The sequence below is a fragment of the Coregonus clupeaformis genome, chromosome 35 (genome assembly GCF_020615455.1).
Source record: "Coregonus clupeaformis isolate EN_2021a chromosome 35, ASM2061545v1, whole genome shotgun sequence".
Taxonomy (NCBI): domain Eukaryota; kingdom Metazoa; phylum Chordata; class Actinopteri; order Salmoniformes; family Salmonidae; genus Coregonus; species Coregonus clupeaformis.
In genome coordinates this window covers 40,141,593-40,168,386 of record NC_059226.1, presented here as the reverse complement: position 1 = coordinate 40,168,386, position 26,794 = coordinate 40,141,593, and the positions used below count along the sequence as shown (strand labels likewise).

The 26,794-nt window shown below is 46.9% G+C and overlaps 1 pseudogene; it reads right to left on the bottom strand.

The window, feature by feature from the left end:
- The window catches only part of LOC121564181, a 99,501-nt pseudogene that overhangs the window by 59,808 nt on the left and 12,899 nt on the right, over positions 1-26,794 (bottom strand).

Genomic DNA, 26,794 nt, shown 5'->3' with positions numbered 1-26,794 from the left:
ACTTAGTAAAGAACATCTGACACAGCACTTCCTGTTGACGTTTTCTCTTCCAATATGACCCAGTGGGCGGATGGCGTGCGTGTGTGTGCCACTGACCTGTGCGGCGGCCAGTCTTTCTTTTTTGGGTCCGACCTCCTTCAGGACTCTGGAGTAGAGGTCCATGGCCCGGACCCACATACACATGGACTTGCAGGCCTTGGACACCTTCTCCACCTTCTCAGGGACGAAGTCTGGGTTGTTCACATACTTCTGGAGCTAAAGAAAAACAACAACATTCAAAATCATCCTTATTTAGTTTGTGTCCCAAATGACACCTTATTCTCTATATAGTGCACTACTTTGGACCAGAGGGAGGGGGGTTCTGCAAATGTATTGAATATCGCACCACACCTTTAGAGTAAAACAATGCAGTGAAAGAAATACAAGCAAATAATGAAGCCAATACAGGAAGACATGGTTAGAATAAGATTTTTAAAAAGCAACAATGTCTAAAAGAGTTAGTGAACGGACCTTCTGGAGGATCTGGGGCTTAATGTTTTCCTTGTCGTATTCCATCAGCTTCCTGAGGAAGTAGGAGTCACCTAGCACCTGCTTGGCACTGGACCAGTCTGGTCTGGAGAGGGGAGAGGGAGAGAGAAATAAAAAGTTGAGGTAAGGAGATAGAGATATATAGAGAGAGAGAACGAGAGAGAAATACAGTGTATGTGTGTACAGAGGAGAAACACCAAAACACCGTTTCACTGACACGCTAAAACACTGACACGGGTACAACACACGACTGATTCACACTAGCTAACAGGCATGATATGAGTACAGACAGGAAACAGCAGAGAAAACACCAGTCACCATTCCAGATGACACATTATTCTATCTGACAGACAGAGACAAGAGGACACGAGTCTTCACTATCTCCTTGTCAAGCAGAGCAGTAGTAGAGTCCTGACTGATCGACTGACCTCAGCCAGTCTCCTATACTGTGCCCTACAGCTATCTTCTGTCTACGGGTCAAATGACAACATATTACCTATAGGGTTTGTATGCAGGGATGGAAATGTATCTAGCCCACTAGCCCGAGGCTAGTTCTGTTCAGCTAGTAGAAAATGTCCCCAACTAGCCCGCCGGCTAGATACATTGTGTCTTTTCAAATATTCCACGGCACAGATTTTCATCCCAAGTTCCATCCCAGTGTGTGTGTGCATAGGGAGTCACTGGTACAGTAGTATCAGTTGTTGCTACGTTAGCCATCCATACATTGGCAGCCAAGAATAATACGCTATTAGCTAATGCATTAGTTAACCCTTCATGGACTGACTTGCTACAGAGACACATCAATGATTACGTTATCAATCTGTATCCAAGCATCGCTAGCTGACTGACATGCAGCTGAGATGCATCAATAATAATGTTGTCAATACGTTGTCAACATGTTAACTAAGTGTCGTCAGGGGACTGACTTGCTGCCGAGCAGGATGCAGACAGCCTCCATGACGGTCATGACCATGTCAGGTGGTTTGGTGAAGACCCTGATCTCTGAGATGTCTGCCTTGTCCAGCGAGTCCAGGGCCTTGTTGGCACCTTCCAGAGCAGGCAGAGCCTCGTCTAGATCCCTCTGGGCATCGGCTGCTATGGCCTGGGTGTCCTCAGCCTTCACCTTGGCTAAGGCCTCATCCTCCTTCACCACTTTACGCACCTGGACACACACACAGAGACAGACAGACAGACATAGAAGCAGTACACTTGAATAGGTGTGTACATGAAGACAAAACACCAACACACTAATATACACTCCCCCTAAACCCACACACTCCCCCTAGACACACTCCCCCTAGACCCACACACTCCCCCTAGACACACACACTCCCCCTAGACACACACACTCCCCCTAGACACACACACTCCCCCTAGACACACACACTCCCCCTAGACACACTCCCCCTAGACACACACACTCCCCTAGACCCACACACTCCCCCTAGACCCACACACTCCCCCTAGACCCACACACTCCCCCTAGACCCACACACTCCCCCTAGATCCACACACTCCTCCTAGACCCACACACTCCCCCTAGACCCACACACTCCTCCTAGACCCACACACTCCCCCTAGACCCACACACTCCCCCTAGACCCACACACTCCCCCTAGACACACACACTCCCCCTAGACCCACACACTCCCCCTAGACCCACACACTCCCCCTAGACCCACACACTCCCCCCTAGACCCACACACTCCCCCTAGACCCACACTCCCCCTAGACCCACACACTCCTCCTAGACCCACACACTCCCCCTAGACACACACACTACCCGTAGACACACACACTCCCCCTAGACCCACACACTCCCCCTAGACCCACACACTCACCCTAGACCCACACACTCACCCTAGACCCACACACTCCCCCTAGACCCACACACTCACCCTAGACCCACACACTCCCCCTAGACACACACACTCCCCCTAGACCCACACACTCCCCCTAGACCCACACACTCCCCCTAGACCCACACACTCCCCCTAGACCCACGCACTCCCCCTAGACCCACGCTCTCACCCTAGACCCACATGCTCCCCCTAGACACACACGCTCCCCCTAGACACACACGCTCCCCCTAGACACACACGCTCCCCCTAGACACACACGCTCCCCCTAGACCCACACGCTCCCCCTAGACCCACACGCTCACCCTAGACCCACACACTCCCCCTAGACACACACTCCCCCTAGACCCACACACTTCCCCTAGACCCACACACTCCCCCTAGACCCACACACTCCCCCTAGACCCACACACTCCCCCTAGACCCACACACTCCCCCTAGACCCACACACTCCCCCTAGACCCACACACTCCCCCTAGACCCACACACTCCCCCTAGACCCACACACTCCCCAAGACCCACACACTCCTCCTAGACCCACACACTCCCCCTAGACCCACACACTCCTCCTAGACCCACACACTCACCCTAGACCCACACACTCCCCCTAGACACACACACTCCCCCTAGACACACACGCTCCCCCTAGACACACACGCTCCCCCTAGACACACGCTCCCCCTAGACACACACACTCCCCTAGACCCACACACTCCCCCTAGACCCACACGCTCACCCTAGACCCACACACTCCCCCTAGACACACACTCCCCCTAGACCCACACACTTCCCCTAGACCCACACACTCCCCCTAGACCCACACACTCCCCCTAGACCCACACACTCCTCCTAGACCCACACACTCCCCCCTAGACCCACACACTCCTCCTAGACCCACACACTCCCCCTAGACCCACACACTCCCCCTAGACCCACACACTCCCCCTAGACCCACACACTCCCCCTAGACCCACACACTCCTCCTAGACCCACACACTCCCCCTAGACCCACACACTCCTCCTAGACCCACACACTCCCCCTAGACACACACACTCCCCCTAGACACACACACTCCCCCTAGACCCACACACTCCCCCTAGACCCACACACTCCCCCTAGACCCACACGCTCCCCCTAGACACACACACTCCCCCTAGACACACACACTCCCCCTAGACACACACACTCCCCCTAGACCCACACACTCCCCCTAGACACACACACTCCCCCTAGACAAACACACTCCACCTAGACCCACACACTCCCCCTAGACCCACACGCTCCCCCTAGACCCACACGCTCCCCCTAGACACACACACTCCTCCTAGACACACTCCCCTTAGACACACACTCCTCCTAGACACACACATTCACCTAGAAAAACACCCTCCCCACCCCCACAGAGACTCGTACCTTGTCGGCGCTCTCCTGGTCAACGGCTAGTTTCCCTAGCGCCACCCTATACCCACCTTGTCGGCGCTCTCCTGGTCAACAGCTAGTTTCCCTAGCGCCACCCTATACCCACCTTGTCGGCGCTCTCCTGGTCAACAGCTAGTTTCCCTAGCGCCACCCTATACCCACCTTGTCTGCACTCTCCTGGTCAACAGCTAGTTTCCCTAGCACCACCCTATACCCACCTTGTCGGCCCTCTCCTGGTCAACAGCTAGTTTCCCTAGCGCCACCCTATACCCACCTTGTCTGCGCTCTCCTGGTCAACAGCTAGTTTCCCTAGCGCCACCCTATACCCACCTTGTCTGCGCTCTCCTGGTCAACGGCCAGTTTCCCCATGAGGGCGTTGACGTCTATAGACTTCTGTTTGAGGACAGGCTCCAGGGCTGACAGGTCTATCTTCATCTTATCCACCAACACGTTGGTCTCCAACAGCTTAGTCAGACCGTTCTTTACCCTGTCACGAGCCTACACACAGGGATTGGAATATACACACACACACACACACACACACACACACACACACACACACACACACACACACACGCACACACACACACGCACACACACACACGCACACACACACACACACACACACACACGCACAAACACACACGCACAAACACACACGCACAAACACACACGCACAAACACACACGCACAAACACACAATTTATTGGATTGACTGGAGAATAGAATTGATGCCCATTCAGAGAAATAGCCACTTTTCAAAGAAACCACAGTGTGCTAAACTGGAGTATTGATATCATTAAATAACAAATACACTACATGACCAAAAGTACGTGAACACCTGCTCGTCAAACATCTCATTCCAAAATCATGGGCATTAATATGGAGATGGTCCCCCCCTTTGCTGCTATAACAGCCTCCACTCTTCTGGGAAGGCTTTCCACTAGATGTTGGAACATTGCTGCGGGGACTTGCTTCCATTCAGACACAAGAGCATTAGTGAGGTCTGGCACTGATGTTGGGCGATTAGGCCTGGCTCACAGTCGGCGTTCCAATTAATCTCAAAGGTGTATGATGGGGTTGAGGTCTGGGCTCTGTGCAGGCCAGTCAAGTTCTTCCACACCAATCTCGACAAACCATTTCTGTATGGACCTCGCTTTGTGCACGGGGGCATTGTCATGCTGAAACAGGAAAGGGCCTTCCCCAAACTTGTTGCCACAAAGCTGGAAGCACAGAATAGTCTAGAATGTCATTGTATGCTATAGCGTTAAGATTTCCATTCACTGGAACTAAGGGGCCTAGCCCGAACCATGAAAAACAGCCCCAGACCATTATTCCTCCTCCACCAAACTTTACAGTTGGCACTATGCATTGGGGCAGGTAGCTTGTAGCGTTCTCCTGGCATCAGTCAGACTGCCAGATGGTAAAGCGTGATTCATCACTCCAGAGAGCGGGTTTCCACTGCTCAAGAGTCCAATGGCGGCGAGCTTTACACCACTCCAGGCGACACTTGGCATTGCGCATGGTGATCTTAGACTTGTGTGCGGCTGCTCGGCCATGGAAACCCATTTTATGAAGCTCCGGAAGAACAGTTCTTGTGCTGACGTTGCTTCCAGAGGCAGTTTAGAACTCAGTAGTGAGTGTTGCCACAGAGGCAGCGCTATGCGCTTCAGCACTCGGCGATCCCGTTCTGTGAGCTTGTGTTGCATATCACTTTGCGGCTGAGCCGTTGTTGCTCCTAGACGTTTCCACTTCACAATAACACCACTTACAGTTGACCGGGGCAGCTCTAGCAGGGCAGAAATTTGACAAACTGACTTGTTGGAAAGGTGGCATCCTATGACGGTGCCACGTTGAAAGTCACTGAGCTCTTCAGTAAGGCCATTCAACTGCCAATGTTTGTATATGGAGATTGCATGGCTGTGTGTTCGATTTTATACACCTGTCAGCAACGTGTTTGGCTGAAATAGCCGAATCCACTCATTTGAAGGGGTGTCCACATACTTTTGTATATATAGTATATCATGGATGTCTCACAGCCGCTGTATTTTCTATTGCTAATCATTATTATAGATCTGTCTCTGACAGCCACTAGTTGCTGTCTCTTCTCTCCCAACATGGCCAGGTAGAGGTTAATATTAGTTATTGATTATGAAACACTATTAATCATTAGTATTATTGATCTCTTACAGCCACTAGTTGCTGTCTCTTCTCTCCCAACATGGCCAGGTAGAGGTTAATCAGTTCCAGGTAAGAGGTGGGAGTAGTGTAATAGCGTCGTCTCAGCTCAGAGTAGAACCTCTCGGCCATGTCCGTCACACTGACGTGGATCTCCACACACATCTCACTGAAACGATCCTTCATCTCCTCACTGCCAAACTCCACGTTCTGGAAGAAGGTCTGGGACACGGAGAGGAGGGCCTCACGGGGCCACTACAGGGGGAGAGGAGGGGAAGAGGGAAAGAGAGAGGAATGGAACGAAGAGAGAGGAATGGAACGAAGAGAGAGGGATGGAAAGAAGAGAGAGGAATGGAAAGAAGAGAGAGCAATGGAACGAAGAGAGAGGAATGGAAAGAAGAGAGAGGGATGGAACGAAGAGAGAGGGATGGTTAGATAGTAGGAGAGAGTGGGTGAAAAAGGAGGAAATGAAGAAAGACAAAGAGAGAGCGTGATCGAGAGAGAGTAAAGATGAACATGATAGACAGAGAGAGAGAGAGAGACAGAGACATCACCTACAGAGAGATGAACTTGGAGAAGAGTCCCCTAAGTAAGCTTGTCCTGGGGCTCTGTTCACAAACACAAACAGACCCCACACAGCCCCAGGACAACAACAACAACAACACAACTAGACCCAACCAAATCATGAGAAAACAAAAAGAGAATTACTTGACACATTGGAAAGAACAAACAAAAAAACAGAGCAAACTAGAATGCTATTTGGCCCTAAACAGAGAGTACACAGTGGCAGAATACCTGACCACTGTGACTGACCGAAACTTAAGGAAAGCTTTGACTATGTACAGACTCAGGTGAGCATAGCCTTGCTATTGAGAAAGGCCGCTGTAGGCAGACCTGGCTCTCAAGAGAAGACAGGCTATATGCACACTGCCCACAAAATGAGGTGGAAACTGAGCTGCACTTCCTAACCTCCTGCCAAATGTATGACCATATTAGAGACACATATTTCCCTCAGATTACAGCGATCCACAAAGAATTCGAAAACAAACCCAATTTTGATAAACTCCCTTATCTACTGGGTGAAAAACCACAGTGTGCCATCACAGCTGCAAGATTTGTGACCTGTTGCCACAAGAAAAGGGCAACCAGTGAAGAACAAACACCATTGTAAATACAACCCATATTTATGTTTATTTATTTTCCCATTTGTACTTTAACTATTTGCACATTGTTACAACACTGTATATATACATAATATGACATTTGAAATGTCTTTATTCTTTTGAAACTTCTGAGTGTAATGTTTACTGTTAATATTTATTGTTTATTTCACTTTTGTTTACTATCTACTTCACTTGCTTTGGCAATGTTAACACACGTTTCCCATGCCAGTAAAGCCCTTAAATTGAATTGAATTGAAAGAGAGAGAGAGAGAGAGAGAGAGAGAGAGAGAGAGAGAGAGAGAGAGAGAGAGAGAGAGAGAGAGAGAGAGAGAGAGAGAGAGAGAGAGAGAGAGAGAGAGAGAGAGAGAGAGAGAGAGAGAGAGAGAGATAGAGAGAGCACCCAGTGAAGAACAAACACCATTTTAAATACAACCCATATTTATTTTCCCATTTGTACTTTAACTATTTGCACATTGTTACAACACTGTATATAGACATAATATGACATTTGAAATGTCTTTATTCTTTTGAAACTTCTGAGTGTAATGTTTACTGTTAATATTTATTTCACTTTTGTTTACTATCTACTTCACTTGCTTTGGCAATGTTAACATACATTTCCCATGCCAATAAAGCCCTTAAAATGAATTGAAATTGAATTGAGAGAGAGAGAGAGAGAGAGAGAGAGAGAGAGAGAGAGAGAGAGAGAGAGAGAGAGAGAGAGAGAGAGAGAGAGAGAGAGAGAGAGAGAGAGAGAGAGAGAGAGAAGAGAGGATAGAGAGAGAGAGAGAGAGAGAGAGAGAGAGAGAGAGAGAGAGAGAGAGAGAGAGAGAGAGAGTGATAGAGAGAGAGAGAGACTCCTTTTAAACAAGCAGAATAAAGTATTCTCTAAATAAACACCTGACTGCACCTGACTGCTCCTACTCAGTGGGGGTCACCCTGATGGAGGGATGGGAGCAGAGGAGAGGAGAGAGGGATGGTGAAAATAAACAGGCAGATTAAAGGAGGTGGAACGAGAGAAGAGAGGGGCGCGCTTCGCTAATGGACAGCTGGGGCGAGCCCTCGCCCTGTGATCCATCACACACACACACACACCCCGGAGTGCCTGACAAACAATACTGATGGAGATGAGTGGAGGAGCGTTTCACCCTGAGAGCACCCAGTGACAGCATACTCCTCATTACAGAGAGTAAATGAGTGTGTTTGACTAAGAGTGGACTATCCACCAATTAGACAGAAATATACACTGAGAGAGAGAGACAGAGAGAGAGACAGAGAGAGCGAGAGAGAGAGAGAGAGAGAGAGAGAGAGAGAGAGAGAGAGAGAGAGAGAGAGAGGGGGGAGAGAGAGGAAGAGAGAGAGGGAGGAAGAGAGAGAGGGAGAGAGAGGGAGGAAAAGAGAGAGGTAGAGAGAGAGAGAGAGAGAGGGGGAGGGGGAGAGAGAGAGAGGGGGAGGGGGAGAGAGAGAGCGAAGGGGAGAGAGAGAGAGAGCGAAGGGGAGAGAGAGAGAGCGAGAGAGAGAGAGAGAGGCAATCACACACACACACAGAGAGCGCATGTCCTGACCTGTACAAACCAGTCGATGGTGCAGCAGTTGACCAGAGAGGGGAACATACGACAGCGGGACCTGAAGGCATCTCCTACAGGACTCATACACAACACAATGTGCAGCTTCTCTCTGACCCGAGAGATGAAGAACTGGAACACCTACACACACACACACACACACACACACACACACAGGGAGACACACAGAGGTTACATACACACATACACTACCAGTCAAAAGTTTGGACACATTTACATTTACGTCATTTAGCAGACGCTCTTATCCAGAGCGACTTACAAATTGGTGCATTCACCTTATAGCTAGTGGGTTAACCACTTTACAATGTATTTTATTTTTAATTTTGTATTTTTTGTATTTTTTTTTGTATTTTAGTATTTAAAAATTGTTTTTTGGGGGGGTAGAAGGATTACATTATCCTATCCCAGGTATTCCTTAAAGAGGTGGGGTTTCAAATGTCTCCGGAAGGTGGTGAGTGACTCCGCTGTCCTGGCGTCGTGAGGGAGCTTGTTCCACCATTGGGGTGCCAGAGCAGCAAACAGTTTTGACTGGGCTGAGCGGGAACTGTGCTTCAGCAGAGGTAGGGGAGCTAACAGGCCAGAGGTGGATGAACGCAATGCCCTCGTTTGGGTGTAGGGACTGATCAGAGGCTGAAGGTACGGAGGTGCCGATCCCCTCACAGCTCCGTAGGCAAGCACCATGGTCTTGTCTGTGTTCTACATTGTAGAATAACAGTGAAGACATCAAAACTATGAAATAACACATGGAATCATGTAGTAACCAAAAAATTATTAAACAAATCAAAATATATTTTATATTTGAGATTCTTCAAATAGCCACCCTTTGCCTTGATGGCAGCTTTGCACACTCTTGGCATTCTCTCAACCAGCTTCACCTGGAATGCTTTTCCAACAGTCTTGAAGGAGTTCCCACATATGCTGAGCACTTGTTGGCTGCTATTCCTTCACTCTGTGGTCCAACTCATCCCGCTCCGCGACCCACATGCTGCAGCGCTGTGGTTCAGCAGATGATGACGCGCTGTCAGCCAATGACTTGTCATTCCCACTCGCCATCACTCACCGCTGTCATCAAATGGAGTCGAGCTAGCCACAAGTTCTGACTGAGCTCAATCGTCATAAAACGTAAATATAGCGACGAGTTTCTCTCTCTTGGTTTCATACAAACTTAGAGAAATAATGAGGAGCGCCCACAATGTGTTTTGTGAGGGGAAGTGCTTAGTAATGAGTCTCTCAAAACGAATAAATTAATAAAACGACACGTCCTGACCAAACATCCACAGCATGACGGGAAACCCAGGGAGTTCTTTCAGAACAGGGCAGAGTGCTTCAGGAAACAGTGCTTCCACAGTGGAAAAGTCAGCTAGCAAGGCATTGTTGTCATTTTATAACAGGTGATAAGCAGAAATAAGGGAGGACTATCTCTCATAGTAGTAGATGTGAGTCTGTCTTTCAAACAATTCCCTTGTACACAGCTATAACAGCTAGATAGCTAACGTTAGCCAAAGCAAACTAGCTAGCTACTGATAGTGAAACCCTAAGTAACAGTACAGATGAAAAATTATCAGGCCTACTGTACATATTTACTGTAGAAATGATTGGTGAAAACAAGTCTAGGTTGGAACTGTTGATGTTAAAATACAAGCAATCATTTTTATTCTGAACTGGAATAAACTGATTGAAGCAAGATGCTTTTTTGAGGCAAACCCACTCACACAGTTCTGGGTTGCTCATCTACAGCAGGAAGCGGTCTCCTGCCTGGCTGAGAAAGCAGTAGATGTTCTGATCCATTTTGGCACCACATACCTATCCCAGTCAGGGTTCTCAACTCTGGAGTACTTAAAAAACAAGTACAGAAACAGACTCCATGCTGAGCATTACCTCAGGGTTGCACTGTCAAAAACTGAGCTCAGAATAGACATGCTTGTTGAAGCTTCAACCAGCCACACAACTCTCATTAGGACTGTGTGTGTGTGTGTGTGTGTGTGTGTGTGTGTGTGTGTGTGTGTGTCTGTTTTCTGGTCTACATCAGTTTATTCCAGTTCAGAATGAAAATGATTTATTGTATTTTAACAGCAACAATTCCAACCTAGACAGATATCTAAGAGTGTTTTTAAGCGGGGAAAATAAACATGAATAGCTATTTATATGGGTATTTCATTTCATTGTTGTTTTTGTCTATATTGCATTTGTTTTAAGCATAACGGCAATGAAATGTACCGATATTTACGTATAGTTGCATGTTTTCATAAGCTTGGGTCCCAGGAAAACACAGAATGTCTAATTTGGGTCCCAGGCTGAAAGAGTTTAAGAACCCCTGCTCTAACACATGAGAGGATATCAACGAGTGTAGTTTAGACTGAGGCCAAACTCATACATGAATGATTTTTTCCACATTTTGTTACGTTACAGCCTTATTCTAAAATGAATTAAATTACTTTTTATCCCTCATCAATCTGCACACAATATCCCATAATGACAAAGCGAGAAAAAAAAAAACATTTGCAAATGTTTCTACAACTTGATTGGAGTCCACTTTTGGTAAATTCAATTGATTGGACATGATTTGGAAAGGCACACACCTGTCTATATAAGGTCCCACAGTTGACAGTGCATGTCAGAGCAAAAACCAAGCCATGAGGTCGAAGGAATTGTCCGTAGAGCTCCGAGACAGGATTGTGTCGAGGCACAGATCTGGGGAAGGGTACCAAAAAATGTCTGGAGCAATGAAGGTCAGCAAGAACACAGTGGCCTCCATCATTCTTAAATGGAAGCTGTTTGGAACCAGCAAGACTCTTCCTAGAGCTGGCTACCCAACCAAACTGAGCAATCGGGGAAGAAGGGCCTTGGTCAGGTAGGTGACCAAGAACCAGATGGTCACTGACAGAGCTCCAGAGTTCCTCTGTGGAGGTTGGAGAACCTTCCAGAAGGACAACCATCTCTGCAGCACTACACCAATCAGGCCTTTATGGTAGAGTGGCCAGACAGAAGCCACTCCTCAGTAAATGACACATGACAGCCCACTTGGAGTTTACTAAAAGGCACTTAAAGGACTCTCAGACAATGAGATTCTCTGGTCTGATGAAACCAAGATTGAACTCTATGGCCTGAACAGTCACTTGGGGCGGCAGGTAGCTTAGTGTTTAAGAGCGTTGTGCCAGTAACCGAAAGGTCGCTGGTTCTAATCCCCGAGCCGACTAGGTGAAAGATCTGTCGATGTGCCCTTGAGCAAGGCACTTAACCCTAATTGCTCCTGTAAGTCGCTCTGGATAAGAGCGTCTGCTAAATGACTAAAATGTAAATGAACGCCAAGTGTCACGTCTGGAGGAAACCTGGCACCATCCCTATGGTGAAGCATGGTGGTGGCAGCATCATGCTGTGGGGATGTTTTCAGCGGCAGGGACTGGGAGACTAGTCAGGATCGAGGGAAAGATGAACGGTGCAAAGTACAGAGAGATCCTTGATGAAAACCTGTTCCAGAGCGCTCAGGACCTCAGACAGGTGCGAAGGTTCACCTTCCAACAGGACAACCACCCTAAGCACACAGCCAAGACAACGCAGGAGTGGCTTCGGGACAAGTCTCTGAATGTCCTTGAGTGGCCCAGCCAGAGCCTGGACTTGAACCCAATTGAACATCTCTGGAGTGACCTGAAAATAGCTGTGCAGCGACGCTCCCCATCCAACCTGACAGAGCTTGAGAGGATCTGCAGAGAAGAATGGGAGAAACTCCCCAAATACAGGTGTGCCAAGCTTGTAGCGTCATACCGAAGAATACTTTTTATACTTTTTTAAATTTTTATACATTTGCAAACATTTCTAAAAAACAGTTTTTGCTTTGTCATTATGGGGTATTGTGTGTAGATTGATGAGGGAAAAACAAAACAATGTAATCCATTTTAGAATGAGGCTGTAATTTAACAAAATGTGGAAAAAGTCAATGGGTCTGAACACTTTCCGAATGCACTGTACATTTTGTTTTGAATAAATAGCTAGCTTTATATAAATAAATGTTTAAATATTAATAAATGGTACATGCATAAATATTACACATGCATTTTATTTCACCTTTATTTTGACAGGGAGTCATGCTGAGACCAAGGTCTCTTTTACAGATGAGTCCTGTAATTACAATTATATTGCGAGTGTGTGTGTGTGTGTGTGTGTGTGTGTGTGTGTGTGTGTGCCCCTGTGTGTGCTCTACTGTACCTCGTCTCGGTTTCCCTCGTTGATGCCGGCCTCTTTGGCTCTGGGCCGTGTGACAGCCAGGACCTGCTCCAGATCATCCTTCTCAAACAGGTTGGGCACCTCTCCACTGTTCAACATGTTGTTGATGTCCTCTAGGAACTCCTCTACCACAATCTGATGACCAATAATACACATGTAATGGAGGGGGTGATGTAAACCTGCCTGAGAACTGAAGACTGAAGCAATAGCTTCCAGGGCTACTGCCTTGGCTTTTGCTCAGTGGGGTAATGAGGTCTTGAGTCACAGAGGTGGCATGGTTTGGCAAGCCGATGGTCACAGATATACACTGGCCATAACTCCTTCATTAGCTGTCCGGTACAGTCTTTATGGTGGAACCTGCTAACTACCCATCACATAACCTACATAACTACTACTGTCTGGTACAGTCTTTATGGAGTAACCTGCTAACTACCCATCACATAACCTCCATGCACAAACACCTGTACTTGCAAACTCTCCCCCTACCTGTGTATCAGTGAAGAGGAACACCATGTCCTTGCCCTCCACCCCAGCCATCTTGAACAGTCGTCTCAGGTCTTCATGGAAGCTGTCGTAGTTATAACCTCGGCTCAGTTCTATCTGGAAGCAGCGCATGCCGCACATGTGGGACGCCAGCCGCGTCAGTGACTGTTTCCCCGTGCCCCCCACGCCTACCAATAGGGCGTTACCTCGCTCCTGCCGGATCATACGAGCTATCCTATAGGAACAGAGGGGCGGGGTTAGGGAAGTAAGCAATTTAACAAATTGAAGCATAATAAAAAGACATACAGTACCAGTCAAAAGTCTGGATACACCTACTCATTCAAGGGTTTTCCTTTAGTTTTACTATTTCTACATTGTAGAATAGCAGTGAAGACATCAAAACTATGAAATAACACATATGGAATCATGTAGTAACCAAAAACAAATCAAAATATATTTTAGATTTTAGATTCTTCAAAGTAGCCACCCTTTGCCTTGATGACAGCTTTGCACACTCTTGGCATTCTCTCAACCAGCTTCACCTGGAATGCTTTTCCAACAGACTTGAAGGAGTTCCCACATATGTTGATCACTTGTTGGCTGCTTTTCCTTCACTCTGCGGTCCAACTCATCCCAAACCATCTCAATTCGGTTGAGGTCGGGTGATTGTGGAGGCCAGGTCATCTGATGCAGCACTCCATCACTCTCCTTCTTGGTCAAATAGCCCTTACACAGCCTGGAGGTGTGTTGGGTCATTGTCCTATTGAAAAAAAATGATAGTCCCACTAAGCGCAAACCAGATGGGATGGCGTATCGCTGCAGAATGCTGTGGTAGCCATGCTGGTTAAGTGTGCCTTGAATTCTAAATAAATCACAGACAGTGTCACCAGCAAAGCACCTCCACACCATAACACCTCCTCCTCCATGCTTCACGGTGGGCACCACACATGCTGAGATTATCCGTTCACCTTCTCTGCGTCTCACAAAGACACGGCGGTTGGAACCAAAAATCTCATATTTGGACTCATCAGACCAAAGGACAGATTTCCACCGGTTTAATGTCCATTACTCGTGTTTCTTGGCCCAAGCAAGTCTGTTCTTCTTATTGGTGTCCTTTAGTAGTGGTTTCTTTGCAGCAATTCGACCATGAAGGCCTGATTCAAGCTGTTTCCTCTTAACAGTTGATGTTGAGATGTGTCTGTTACTTGAACTCTGTGAAGCATTTATTTGGCCTGCAATTTCTGAGGCTGGTAACTCTAATGAACTTATCCTCTGCAGCAGAGGTGACTCTGGGTCTTCCTTTCCTGTGGCGGTCCTCATGAGAGGCAGTTTCATCATAGCGCTTGATGGTTTTTGCGACTGCACTTGAAGAAACGTTCAAAGTTCTTGAAATGTTCCGGATTGACTGACCTTCATTTCTTAAAGTACTGATGGACTGTCGTTTCTCTTTGCTTATTTGAGCTGTTCTTGCCATAATATGGACTTGGTCTTTTACCAAATAGGGCTATCTTCTGTATACCAACCCTACCTTGTCACAACACAAATGATTGGCTCAAACTCATTAAGAAGGAAAGAAATTCCACAAATTAACTTAATAGGGTGTCATTAAGGATGCTAATCAGTTCACTATATAGGGAATAGGGTGTCATTAAGGATGCTAATCAGTTCACTATATAGGGAATAGGGTGTCATTAAGGATGCTAATCAGTTCACTATATAGGGAATAGGGTGTCATTAAGGATGCTAATCAGTTCACTATATAGGGAATAGGGTGTCATTAAGGATGCTAATCAGTTCACTATATAGGGAATAGGGTGTCATTAAGGATGCTAATCAGTTCACTATATAGGGAATAGGGTTCCATTTCAGACTGTACAATCACCTGGAGACATGTTCTACAGCGTCCTGGAAGAAGACTAGCTTGGTCTCCTTGGAGAAGGTCATGTTGTAGTCATCCAGGTAGTCCTGGAGTACAGCCCTGATCTTATCTGGGTCTGTTAGGTCCTCATACAGACGATCTGCCTTCTCTGCTCCCACCTAGAGGAGAGGAGAGGAGAGGAGAGGAGAGGAGAGGAGAGGAGAGGAGAAGAGAGGAGAGGAGAGGAGAGGAGAGGAGAGGAGAGGAGAGAATGGGGAGGGAGGGATGGAGGGAGGAATGGGGAGGGAGGTAGGGAGGAATGGGGAGAAGGGGGAGGTAGGGAAGAATGGGGAGAAGGGGGGAGGTAGGGAGGAATGGGGAGGGAGGGAGGGAGGAATGGGGAGGGAGGAATGGGGAGGGAAGGTTGGGGGGAGGGAGGAATGGGGAGGGAAGGTTGGGGGGGAGGGAGGAATGGGGAGGGAAGGTTGGGAGGGAGGGAGGGTGGGGAGGGAGGGAGGGTGGGGAGGGAAGGTTGGGAGGGAGGGAAGGTTGGGAGGGAGGGAGGGTGGGGAGGGAAGGTTGGGTGGGGAGGGAGGGTTGGGAGGGAGGGAGGGAGGGGAGGGAGGAATGGGGAGGGAAGGTTGGGAGGGAGGAATGGGGAGAGAGGGAGGGAGGGAGGGAGGGAGGGAGGGAGAATGGGGAGGGAGGGGAGGGAAGAATGGGGAGGGAGGGAGGGAGGGAGGGAGGGAGGGAGGGAGGGAGGGAGGGAGGGAGGGAGGGAGGGAGGGAGGGAGGGAGGGAGGGAGGGAGGAATGGGGAGGGAGGGAGGGAGGGAGGAATGGGGAGGGAGGGAGGGAGGGAGGAATGGGGAGGGAGGGAGGAATGGGGAGGGAGGGAGGGAGGATTGCGAGATAGGTAGATGGATGCCGTAAATGTTAAGCGCTTTGAGCACCTGGGAAATTGATTGGATTTATAAGCTTATAATGCATTTTACCTTGATGAAATCTCCAAATATGATGGGTTTGGTCACAAAGTAATTGGGTTCTAAATTGAAGCCAAAATATTTGCCTGAAAGAGAAAGAAGAACGGAAATATATTTAAAGAGTTGCTATTCATTGCTCAACAATTGTGTGACATTTTAGACAAGGAAATTTAAATGGCTTTCAAACTTAATGTGTCAAAACACTGCTTAGTGAGAGACAAAACGCAAAACTAGCCGTCTAGGTTCTATTAAACTCTGTGTTATGTTCTTACTGGCCGTCTAGGTTCTATTAAACTCTGTGTTATGTTCTTACTGGCCGTCTAGGTTCTATTAAACTCTGTGTTATGTTCTTACTAGCCGTCTAGGTTCTATTAAACTCTGTGTTATGTTCTTACTGGCCGTCTAGGTTCTATTAAACTCTGTGTTATGTTCTTACTGGCCGTCTAGGTTCTATTAAACTCTGTGTTATGTTCTTACTGGCCGTCTAGGTTCTATTAAACTCTGTGTTATGTTCTTACTGGCCGTCTAGGTTCTATTAAACTCTGTGTTATGTTCTTACTGGCCGTCTAGGTTCTATTAAACTCTGTGTTATGTTCTTACTGGCCGTCTAGGTTCTATTAAACTCTGTGTTATGTTCTTACTGGCCGTCTAGGTTCTATTAAACTCTGTGTTATGTTCTTACTGGCCATCTCAGAGACGATGGTGTTAAAGTAGGTTTTGTCTTCGTTGTTGATGAGGCGGTCGTGGAACACTCTCTGACACTCGTGACAGAACAGACGGAATATCCCTGTCTGATCCCTCACTGTTCCTGGCTCACACTGCAACATACCTGGAGCAGAGACAGAGAGAGGGAGGGAAGGAGGGGATGGAGGGAGGGAGGGAGGGAGGGAGGGAGGGAGGGAGGGAGGGAGGGAGGGAGGGAGGGAGGAGAGAGGTAAGGAGGTAGATGGATTTTTTATTTTTTATTTACGACCAGAGAATAAAAAAGCATTATCCAACTTGGTGGTTCTCACCCTGGAACCTTAGCACATTAATAAAAACGTACGAAAACTCTAATATATGTTGTTGACAAATCCCTGTTTTTATAAATGTTATGTAATACAATGCTAGGGATGGGTCTGACACACCAGAGGATCCATGTTAGTGTTGTTAGAAAGCCGAGGGCATTAATGTGACCTCGCTCGCCCTCAGTAAGTATGGGGGCTGGGTTGGCCTTATTCGCGTTGGGTAAGTATTAATGCTGGTATGTGTGTGTGTGTGTGTGTGTTCTGCATGGTGACTCCCTAGCGGCGGTCAGGGAGCAGTAGTCACTTTAGCTCAGGCCTCTCTGCTCTGATGATGGTTGTGAGGCCACTGGGTAGAGAAGTGTTACTCTCTCTGTCTGGACTTCAGGCTACAAGAAAGAGCATCTAAGTCCATGAGCTACTTTAATACATTTACAAGTGAATAAGCAAAGACAAACTTTCTCCCCAAGTGTGTGTGTGTGTGTGTGTGTGTGTGTGTGTGTGTGTGTGTGTGTCTCACCCTGGACACACTTGGAAAGGTCCCTGAGGTTGAAGACGTAGTGGGACTTGGCTGGTGTAGGCAGGAGGTCTACAGACATGCGGTGGTAGATCTCCACTGCTGCGTCTACGATGCTGCCTGCTGAAGACCTCACCGCCTGGGGGAACTCACTGAGGAAACCACTGAGGATCGCCTGGAGGGGGGAGAGACAGTTTCAACACACACGTATGTGTGTGTGTGTGTGTGTGTGGTCCTGAATCCCCCAAAAGTCCCCACAAGGACAGTAAAACAAAGCAAGTTCTCCCTGGTGGGGACATTTCCCATGTCCCCATGACGACAAAGGCTATTTTAAGCTTAGGGGTTAGGTTTAGGGTTACAATTAGGGTTAGGGCTAGGTTTAGGGGTTAGGATAAGGGTAAGGGGTTAGTGGTTAGGTTTAGGGTTAGGATAAGGGTAAGGGGTTAGGGGTTAGGTTTAGGGTTAGGATAAGGGTAAGGGGTCAGTGGTTAGGTTTAGGGGTTAAGGCGTTAGAGAAAATAGGATTTTGAATGGAAATAAATTTTAGGTCCCAAAGAGGATAGAAAAGCAAGTGTTATGATAGTTGATCTGCAATTAAACTACGACAGCTTGTTAAGGGGCTGTGAGGGAGAGGTCATGAGGAGAGATGATCTGTAATTAAACTACCACAGCTTGTTAAGGGGCTGTGAGGGAGAGGTCATGAGGAGAGATGATCTGTAATTAAACTACCACAGCTTGTTAAGGGGCTGTGAGAGAGAGGTCATGAGGAGAGTTGATCTGTAATTGAACTACCACAGCTTGTTAAGGGGCTGTGAGAGAGAGGTCATGAGGAGAGTTGATTGTAATTAAACTACCACAGCTTGTTAAGGGGCTGTGAGGGAGAGGTCATGAGGAGAGATGATCTGTAATTACACTACCACAGCTTGTTAAGGGGCTGTGAGGAGAGGTCATGAGGAGAGATGATCTGTAATTAAACTACCACAGCTTGTTAAGGGGCTGTGAGGGAGAGGTCATGAGGAGAGATGATCTGTAATTAAACTACCACAGCTTGTTAAGGGGCTGTGAGGAGAGGTCATGAGGAGAGATGATCTGTAATTAAACTACCACAGCTTGTTAAGGGGCTGTGAGGGAGAGGTCATGAGGAGAGATGATCTGTAATTACACTACCACAGCTTGTTAAGGGGCTGTGAGGGAGAGGTCATGAGGAGAGATGATCTGTAATTAAACTACCACAGCTTGTTAAGGGGCTGTGAGGAGAGGTCATGAGGAGAGATGATCTGTAATTAAACTACCACAGCTTGTTAAGGGGGCTGTGAGGGAGAGGGTCATGAGGGAGAGATGATCTGTAATTACACTACCACAGCTTGTTAAGGGGCTGTGAGGGAGAGGTCATGAGGAGAGATGATCTGTGGGATTAAACTACCACAGCTTGTTAAGGGGCTGTGAGGGAGAGGTCATGAGGAGAGATGATCTGTAATTACACTACCACAGCTTGTTAAGGGGCTGTGAGGGGAGAGGTCATGAGGAGAGATGATCTGTAATTAAACTACCACAGCTTGTTAAGGGGCTGTAAGGGGAGAGGTCATGAGGAGAGATGATCTGTAATTACACTACCACAGCTTGTTAAGGGGCTGTGAGGGAGAGGTCATGAGGAGAGATGATCTGTAATTAAACTACCACAGCTTGTTAAGGGGCTGTGAGGGAGAGGTCATGAGGAGAGTTGATCTGTAATTACACTACCACAGCTTGTTAAGGGGCTGTGAGGGAGAGGTCATGAGGAGAGATGATCTGTAATTAAACTACCACAGCTTGTTAAGGGGCTGTGAGGGAGAGGTCATGAGGAGAGTTGATCTGTAATTACACTACCACAGCTTGTTAAGGGCTGTGAGGGAGAGAGGTCATGAGGAGAGATGATCTGTAATTAAACTACCACAGCTTGTTAAGGGGCTGTGAGGGAGAGGTCATGAGGAGAGATGATCTGTAATTAAACTACCACAGCTTGTTAAGGGGCTGTGAGGAGAGGTCATGAGGAGAGATGATCTGTAATTAAACTACCAAGCTTGTTAAGGGTGCTGAGGGAGAGGTCATGAGGGAGATGATCTGTAATTAAACTACCACAGCTTGTTAAGGGGCTGTGAGGGAGAGGTCATGAGGAGAGATGATCTGTAATTAAACTACCACAGCTTGTTAAGGGGCTGTGAGGAGAGGTCATGAGGAGAGATGATCTGTAATTAAACTACCACAGCTTGTTAAGGGGCTGTGAGGGAGAGGTCATGAGGAGAGATGATCTGTAATTAAACTACCACAGCTTGTTAAGGGGCTGTGAGGGAGAGGTCATGAGGAGAGATGATCTGTAATTAAACTACTACAGCTTGTTAAGGGGCTGTGAGCGAGAGGTCATGAGGAGAGATGATCTGTAATTAAACTACTACAGCTTGTTAAGGGGCTGTGAGGGAGAGGTCATGAGGAGAGTTGATCTGTAATTACACTACCACAGCTTGTTAAGGGGCTGTGAGGGAGAGGTCATGAGGAGAGATGATCTGTAATTAAACTACGACAGCTTGTTAAGGGGCTGTGAGGGAGAGGTCATGAGGAGAGTTGATCTGCAATTAAACTACCACAGCTTGTTAAGGGGCTGTGAGGGAGGTCATGAGGAGAGATGATCTGTAATTAAACTACCACAGCTTGTTAAGGGGCTGTGAGGGAGGTCATGAGGAGAGATGATCTGTAATTAAACTACCACAGCTTGTTAAGGGGCTGTGAGGGAGGTCATGAGGAGAGAGATGATCTGTAATTAAACTACCACAGCTTGTTAAGGGGCTGTGAGGGAGGTCATGAGGAGAGATGATCTGTAATTAAACTACCACAGCTTGTTAAGGGGCTGTGAGGGAGGTCATGAGGAGAGATGATCTGTAATTAAACTACCACAGCTTGTTAAGGGGCTGTGAGGGAGAGGTCATGAGGAGAGATGATCTGTAATTAAACTACTACAGCTTGTTAAGGGGCTGTGAGGGAGAGGTCATGAGGAGAGATGATCTGTAATTAAACTACCACAGCTTGTTAAGGGGCTGTGAGGGAGAGGTCATGAGGAGAGTTGAAGGTTTGGAGAAGGGAGTGTGCGATAGCGGAACTTCAAGATATGTTTAGCTACTGGGATTAAAGGTCATATTAGGGTTAGGAACTGAGAGGTTGGAGGTTCATTCTTGACCATGAAGATCTGTTTGAGACTGTGCTCTTAGGCCAGGGTTTAGATGTCAGAGGTTGGAGGTCAGGGGTTACCCACATTGAAGATCTGTTTGAGGCTGTGTTCGGAGGGGGTGGGCAGACACAGCATGCTGAAGTGGCGGATGAAACGAGGGGTGACCGGGTTACGGCCCCCTCCTGGCGGAGCGCAGGCCGCCGCGATCGTCATGTCCTGCAGAGAGAAAGAGAACGAGAGAGAAGATGTGGAGGAAAGGAGGAGAGTGGGGTCGAAAGGAAGATTTGGCACAGAAATTCCTACAACCACATTTTCATATGTATTTCAGCTCTCATATTTTCCATCATTTTAGTTTTCCATCAATATTACATTTGACTTTCAGTTTGAAGCACATCCAACCGGGTCAGCATTTTTAGCTGAGTTAAACTTCAGAGTGAAACCCTGTTTGGATTAGAAAATATTGACATGCCCTTGGTTCTGTATTCCCTGTGTGTGTGTGTGTTTCCCTGTGTGTGTGTTTCCCTGTGTGTGTGTGTGTGTGTGTGTGTTTGCATATGACCTTGTGTGACTACTCTCTCGTGGCTGTCTTGACATGGTTGTCTGTCGTCTGTCTGTCACGTGGTGGGAAACACATTTACACCCAGTACACATTCATAACTCAACAAACAGAATAACTGATTCTCTGAATTATTCACTTGTGCACACCCACACACATCCACCCACACCCACACATCCACCCACACAGCCACCCACACAGCCACCCCCACAGATGAATTAGTCCCTAATACGTACAAATTGCACCTTTTAATGTTCTGGGTGCTATCGGAAAGTAATTACCGTTTGCTGACCATTCGCAACAGTAACAGAAGACTATAACACACACATTGTACTGTAGTAGAATAATGTACCCTATCAGCTCCTGGACCTGGGCCTGCAATCTTACATATACATTACGGACCTCAGACCAACCCTCTGTCTGAATACTAAACAAGTGAATGTATTCACTGACCGTGAACAAAAAGTCACTTATTTTTCTCAGACTTAAAAAAAACGACTGCAGCAGAATGTTTTACCTAATATCCTCAAGGCCAGACAAGGTGAGACTAGACTCTGTCTACATATTAAACAAGACTGTGTGTGTGTGTGTGTGTGTGTACCTGGATCTCCTTCCAGAAGAACTTCTCTCGGTCGTAGAAGCCGTGGAAGTCCTGGAACTGTCTGAGCAGTTCGATGGGGGGCTGTGAGCCGTAGGTGTCCAACTTAGGCATGTTCAGATCATCCACAAAGATCACTATCTTTCTGTTACCAGGAGCACCTGAGATGAAGAACAATGACAGAGGGAGGTATGGAAGTAGAGATATAAGGAGGGAGGGAAGTATGGAAGTAGAGATATAAGGAGGGAGGGAGGTATGGAAGTAGAGATATAAGGAGGGAGGGAGGTATGGAAGTAGAGATATAAGGAGGGAGGGAGGTATGGAAGTAGAGATATAAGGAGGGAGGGAGGTATGGAAGTAGAGATATAAGGAGGGAGGGAGGTAAGGAAGTAGAGATATAAGGAGGGAGGGAGGTAAGGAAGTAGAGATATAAGGAGGGAGGGAGGTATGGAAGTAGAGATATAAGGAGGGAGGGAGGTATGGAAGTAGAGATATAAGGAGGGAGGGAGGTATGGAAGTAGAGATATAAGGAGGGAGGGAGGTAAGGAAGTAGAGATATAAGGAGGGAGGGAGGTAAGGAAGTAGAGATATAAGGAGGGAGGGAGGTATGGAAGTAGAGATATAAGGAGGGAGGGAGGTATGGAAGTAGAGATATAAGGAGGGAGGGAGGTATGGAAGTAGAGATATAAGGAGGGAGGGAGGGAGGTATGGAAGTAGAGATATAAGGAGGGAGGGAGGTATGGAAGTAGAGATATAAGGAGGGAGGGATGTATGGAAGTAGAGATATAAGGAGGGAGGGAGGTATGGAAGTAGAGATATAAGGAGGAGGGAGGTATGGAAGTAGAGATATAAGGAGGGAGGGAGGTATGGAAGTAGAGATATAAGGAGGGAGGGAGGGAGGTATGAAAGTAGAGATATAAGGAGGGAGGGCGGTATGGAAGTAGAGATATAAGGAGGGAGGGAGGTATGGAAGTAGAGATATAAGGAGGGAGGGAGGTATGGAAGTAGAGATATAAGGAGGGAGGGAGGTATGGACGTAGAGATATAAGGAGGGAGGGAGGTATGGAAGTAGAGATATAAGGAGGGAGGAGGTATGGAAGTAGAGATATAAGGAGGGAGGGAGGTATGGAAGTAGAGATATAAGGAGGGAGGGAGGGAGGTATGGAAGTAGAGATATAAGGAGGGAGGGAGGTATGGAAGTAGAGATATAAGGAGGGAGGGAGGTATGGAAGTAGAGATATAAGGAGGGAGGGAGGTATGGAAGTAGAGATATAAGGAGGGAGGGAGGTATGGAAGTAGAGATATAAGGAGGGAGGGAGGTATGGAAGTAGAGATATAAGGAGGAGGGAGGTATGGAAGTAGAGATATAAGGAGGAGGGAGGTATGGAAGTAGAGATATAAGGAGGGAGGTAGGGAAGTAGAGGTATAAGGAGGTATGGAAGTAGAGGTATAAGGAGGGAGGGAGGTATGGAAGTAGAGATATAAGGAGGGAGGGGAGGTAAGGGGAAGTAGAGATATAAGGAGGAGGGAGGTATGGACGTAGAGATATAAGGAGGGAGGGAGGTATGGAAGTAGAGATATAAGGAGGGAGGGAGGGATGGAAGTAGAGATATAAGGAGGGAGGGAGGTATGGAAGTAGAGATATAAGGAGGGAGGGAGTTATGGAAGTAGAGATATAAGGAGGGAGGGAGGTATGGAAGTAGAGATATAAGGAGAGAGGGAGGTATGGAAGTAGAGATATAAGGAGGGAGGGAGGGAGGTATGGAAGTAGAGATATAAGGAGGGAGGGAGGTATGGAAGTAGAGATATAAGGAGGGAGGGAGGGAGGTATGGAAGTAGAGATATAAGGAGGGAGGGAGTTATGGAAGTAGAGATATAAGGAGGGAGGGAGGTATGGAAGTAGAGATATAAGGAGGTATGGAAGTAGAGATATAAGGAGGGAGGGAGGTATGGAAGTAGAGATATAAGGAGAGAGGGAGGTATGGAAGTAGAGATATAAGGAGGAGGGAGGGAGGTATGGAAGTAGAGATATAAGGAGGGAGGGAGGTATGGAAGTAGAGATATAAGGAGGGAGGGATGTAAGGAAGTAGAGATATAAGGAGGAGGGAGGTATGGAAGTAGAGATATAAGGAGGGAGGGAGGTATGGAAGTAGAGATATAAGGAGGGAGGGAGGTATGGAAGTAGAGATATAAGGAGGGAGGGAGGTATGGAAGTAGAGATATAAGGAGGGAGGGAGGTATGGAAGTAGAGATATAAGGAGGGAGGGAGGTATGGAAGTAGAGATATAAGGAGGTATGGAAGTAGAGGTATAAGGAGGGAGGGAGGTATGGAAGTAGAGATATAAGGAGGGAGGGAGGTATGGAAGTAGAGATATAAGGAGGGAGGGAGGTATGGAAGTAGCGATATAAGGAGGAGGGAGGTATGGAAGTAGAGATATAAGGAGGGAGGGAGGTATGGAAGTAGAGATATAAGGAGGAGGGAAGTATGGAAGTAGAGATATAAGGAGGGAGGGAGGGTATGGAAGTAGAGATATAAGGAGGGAGGGAGGTATGGGAAGTAGAGATATAAGGAGGGAGGGAGGTATGGAAGTAGAGATATAAGGAGGGAGGGAGGTATGGAAGTAGAGATATAAGGAGGGAGGGAGGTATGGAAGTAGAGATATAAGGAGGGAGGGAGGTATGGAAGTAGAGATATAAGGAGGGAGGGAGGTATGGAAGTAGAGATATAAGGAGGGAGGGAGGTATGGAAGTAGAGATATAAGGAGGGAGGGAGGGAGGTAAGGAAGTAGAGATATAAGGAGGGAGGGAGGTATGGAAGTAGAGATATAAGGAGGGAGGGAGGTATGGAAGTAGAGATATAAGGAGGGAGGGGAGGTATGGAAGTAGAGATATAAGGAGGGAGGGAGGTATGGAAGTAGAGATATAAGGAGGGAGGGAGGTATGGAAGTAGAGATATAAGGAGGTATGGAAGTAGAGGTATAAGGAGGGGAGGGAGGTATGGAAGTAGAGATATAAGGAGGGAGGTATGGACGTAGAGATATAAGGAGGGGAGGGAGGTATGGGAAGTAGAGATATAAGGAGGAGGGAGGTATGGAAGTAGAGGTATAAGGAGGGAGGGAGGTATGGAAGTAGAGATATAAGGAGGGAGGGAGGTATGGAAGTAGAGATATAAGGAGGGAGGGAGGTATGGAAGTAGAGATATAAGGAGGAGGGAGGTATGGAAGTAGAGATATAAGGAGGGAGGGAGGTATGGAAGTAGAGATATAAGGAGGGAGGGAGGTATGGAAGTAGAGATATAAGGAGGTATGGAAGTAGAGATATAAGGAGGGAGGGAGGTATGGAAGTAGAGATATAAGGAGGGAGGGAGGTATGGAAGTAGATATATAAGGAGGGAGGGAGGTATGGAAGTAGATATATAAGGAGGGAGGGAGGTATGGAAGTAGAGATATAAGGAGGGAGGGAGGTATGGAAGAAAGAGGGGAAGGGATGCCATTACTACCACTTCACTAAGTAGGCCTATCAGTTCATGTGATTTACCACTGATCTGTACCATTGTCTGGGTGATGTAGAACAACCATGTTGTGCTAGGATGCCTACAATATCTCTCTCTCTCTCTCAATTTCCAATTTAAGGGCTGTATTGGCATGGGAAACGTATGTTAACATTGCCAAAGCAAGTGAAGTAGATAGTAAACAAAAGTGAAATAAACAATAAATATTAACAGAAGTTCCAAAACAATAAAGACATTTCAAATGTCATATTATGTCTATATACAGTGTTGTAACAATGTGCAAATAGTTAAAGTACAAATGGGAAAATAAATAAACATAAATATGGGTTGTATTTACAATGGTGTTTGTTCTTCACTGGTTGACCTTTTCTTGTGGCAACAGGTCACAAATCTTGCTGCTGTGATGGCACAATGTGGTATTTCACCCAGTAGATAAGGGAGTTTATCAAAATTGGGTTTGTTTTCAAATTCTTTGTCGGTCTGTGTAATCTGAGGAAAATATGTGTCTCTAATATGGTCATACATTTGGCAGGAAGTTAGGAAGTGCAGCTCAGTTTCCACCTCATTCTGTGGGCAGTGTGCACATAGCTTGTGCACCAGGTCTGCCTACGGCGGCCTTTCTCAATAGCAAGGCTATGCTCACCGAGTCTCACAGAGCCTGCATATAGTCAAAGCTTTCTCTTTTGTTTCTCTCTCTCTCTCTCTTTATGTTATTCTCTCTCTCTCTCTCTTTATGTTATTCTCTCTCTCTCCTTTATGTTATTCTCTCTCTCTATGTTATTCTCTCTCTCCTCCTTATGTTATTCTCTCTCTCTCCCTCTCTTTATGTTATTCTCTCTCTCTCTCTTTATGTTATTCTCTCTCTCTCTCTCTCTTATGTTATTCTCTCTCTCTCTTTTATGTTATTCTCTCTCTCTTCCTTTATGTTATTCTCTCTCTCTCTCCTCTATGTTATTCTCTCTCTTTATGTTATTCTCTCTCTTCTTATGTTATTCTCTCTCTCTCTCTCTTTATGTTATTCTCTCTCTCTCTCTCTCTTTATGTTATTCTCTCTCTCTCTCTCTTATGTTATTCTCTCTCTTTATGCTCTCTCTCTCTCTTTATGTTTTCTCTCTCTCTCTCTTTATGTTA